This window comes from Myotis davidii, unplaced genomic scaffold (assembly GCF_000327345.1).
Source record: "Myotis davidii unplaced genomic scaffold, ASM32734v1 scaffold354, whole genome shotgun sequence".
NCBI classification, from domain to species: Eukaryota; Metazoa; Chordata; class Mammalia; order Chiroptera; family Vespertilionidae; genus Myotis; species Myotis davidii.
In genome coordinates, this window is record NW_006285785.1 from 42,505 (window position 1) to 46,011 (window position 3,507).

Consider the following 3,507-nt stretch of genomic DNA (forward strand, 5'->3'; position numbering starts at 1 on the left):
TTTCTAACATATCACCCTAAGAGCAGTTACCAGTCCTTCACCACCTACTTTCGGCAGGGACCTGTACTTACTGATTTCATTCATATGCAAAGAGATTGCTGAGTTCTGAGCACTTGCTGGATACTTTGAAGTGTTCTGGGTTACTTTGAAATTCAAAGTAATTGCTGTGGTGGGGACGTTAAGATATGGAACCCTCCTCTGTGATCTTTCTGTACTATGAGGTCAGAGCTTCCGCCCTGTACGGTTTCAGTTTTGCCCATCTTGGAGGTTACCTATCACACTTTCAGACAACATGGTGAAGCTCACCTGATTGGTAAAGAATCACCAGCACCTCCAGCTTCCCTGGTTCCAGAACGGAAATATGTACCAAACCTGTATAGCCTCGACCCATGTAGAGAAAAGCAAGGGACCGTCAATTACAAGAGCTGGCTCCTGGTGAATTTGTCTACAGGGAGGGTGTGATGCTCACTTGTCTGGTGGAGCATGATGAGCAGCAAGTGGTCACCAAAATCCTTGCCCTGGAGGCCTCTGCTCACCACAAGAACCAGCAGAGATGAACCCTCTGGTGAGACCTCTACTGTAAATGCACTGCTTTTTAAATTTTATCATTTTTAGTATTAAAAGTAGTAATTTACACTTCTTATAGAAGAATCTCCAAATTTATAGATATGTTAGCATTTTGAATGAAGATCCTTTTTTCCCATATTCCACACTCTAAGAGTCACCACTGGTAAGAGTTTCATAAATACCTTGATAGATCCTTGACACCATTTTACATTAAAGAAATAAAGAGGAAGCCCTAACCGGTTTGGCTCAGTGGGTAGAGCATCAGCCTTCGGTCTGAAGGGTCCCAAGTTTGATTCCGGTCAAGGGCATGTACCTTGGTTGCGGGCACATCCCCAGTAGGGGGTGTGCAGGAGGCAGCTGATTGATGTTTCTAACTATCCCTCTCCCTTCCTCTCTGTAAAAAATCAATAAAATATCTTTTAAAAAAATAAATAAAGAGGAAGAGAGATCATCCTGTTCAGTGTCTCGTGTTTTCTTCACCTAAGTCACTGTGTTCACTGCTCATATCATAGCTGCCCTTCTCCTTGCTCTTTTAATCTCTTCATGGTCCCTAATTCACCCTACACTTTCCCACCTGGACCAGACACACAGCTGTGAGTAGTCACAACATAGCCATTCTTCATACGCTATTTATGACAAAGAGCCAGAAATAAACACAATTGTTCACTGAACATTCTTACATGTACATTTCTGTTCTTCCGTGAATTCCTTTCCTGTCAAGCACCTTGTGATATGTGCAATTTTATAGAAGGTATTCAGGGAGCAATGGAGGGGTCTTCACAAGCCATTCTTGTCATAATAACACGTGATTGGGCTAAGCTAATCAAGATAATCTGAGAAAATATTCAAGATTTTACTGCCTACATTATCTTATATAGCTTTGATTGTATTGAGTCTTACACTTAAGTCTTTAATCCATTTAGTGTTCATACTTATGTATGGTGTAAGGACATAGATTTGATGTTTTGCACTAATCTGTCCAATTTTCCAAATACCATTTATTGAATAGACTGTCTTTACTGCCTTGTATATTTTGCCTCCCTTGTAAAATATTAATTGACCTAATAAGAGGGGATTGATTTCTGGGTTTTCTACTCTGTTCCAATGATCTATGTATGAGCTGATGCCAGTTCCATGCTGATTTTATTACTAACGCCTTATATTATAGTTTGATATCATGTTGTGTGGTTCTGACAACTTTGCTCTTCTTTCTCAAGATTGCTGGGGCTATTCGGGGTTATAATAAAACTGTGACTGGGAAGATCATTCTAATTCTCAAATCAGATGCCATTCTCATGTTTTCCAGCATTCAATATTCACATTCCAAAAGAGAGATTTCAGCATGAAATTGTAAGTTGTGAGGTCTCTTTTTCATTCAAAATATAATCCAAAATTTTCAACACTATCTGATGTTTCCCCCTATTACATAAATTCCAAATGAACGATCTGTAAGGATGATTTAGGATGGGAAGAATTGGGAGATGGTATAGTCATAACACCTCAAAAGAGAATGGCTGTGATATGTATGTAGCTGGGAATGAAAAGAAATAAAGGAATTGGAGATAGGAAGGAAATGAAAAAAAAGTATCATTTATGTTACTAATTTCAGAGTCAGTATTGCATCCTGGAAAAGATATCCTCTCTTTCCACATGCTGAATTCATATCAATTTTTCATCCTGGATCTTTTCCATCTGCTATTTAATACTACATCACTCCTATTGCAACGTTTTCCTTCTAATAATGGAGTAGCTCTTACACAACTTGAATGTGCTATGTTTCTTCACTTCATATTATTGTAAAAAGACCATAAATTATGACATCACCAAGTTGTGACCTGAATAAATGGGCAAACACTGAATATCTTTGGTGACATCAATAATAAACAATGAAAATAGTAACTAAAGGAATATTTAGTTTTTATCTAATAGACGGAATGAAGTGTACCACAAGAACTACAACTTCGTATGCTCATTGTGACATTACTTCCATTTTCAAGATATTTCTGTATAATAATGATTTCAATGGAAGCCATTCCTCTGACCACAACATATAAGGAACATTTCATGAGCTAGCCTATTTAATAAGAGTGATATGCAAATTAACCATCCCTCCATCACGCCACAACAAAGATGGCGACACACATAGCTGGCGACGCACATAGCGGCCAGGGAAGGACGCTAGTGACGTCACCCTGTCAATGTGAGCCCGGCAGGCAAGTGTGCCCACTTGGACATCACCACGGCGACCCGTGAGCAGGCAACTGCAGCCGCAGACAGCACCCAGCAGGGCCTGCTTAGCTGTCGCCGTGGTGTGGACCAGGCAGGCCCCGCAGAGAGCAGAGAACCATAGGGAGCGGCCCCAAGCTGTCAGTAGGACCTCCCCTGAGGGCTCCCAGATTGGAGAGGATGCACTTCAGGTTGAAGCCCACCCCCCACCCCCCTGCACAAATTTTATGCACCAGGTCTCTAGTGGAACAAATTAAATATATGGCATCCTACATGAGACACAGAAATGTAAAAATCATAGAACTGCTGTGGGAGAATCTGAGAAGAGTCATTAGATCAGGGAGAAAAATCAATGTAGTGTAATAAAAGATGCTTCACATAATAAATCTGTAAGGTTTCTTAGTAAATCAGCAAATGTTTATAAATAACCAATTTTAATCCATTATTTCCCTTTTCTTCTGAAGATATGAGTACATACATACACACAAACTTCCTCATCACTCCTCTTACTCCTAAATACATTTATTATGAAGCAAGCAAGCCTCATGTTCGCTTCCAGCTGCCTGGCTGCTGGCTGTCATCTTGGCTGGCAGCTAATTTGCATATCTCACTAATTAGCCAATGGGAAGGGTAGTGGTCGTACACTAATTACCATGTTTCTCTTTTATTAGATAGGAGGATATATATATATACACCGTATTTGCCGGCGTATAA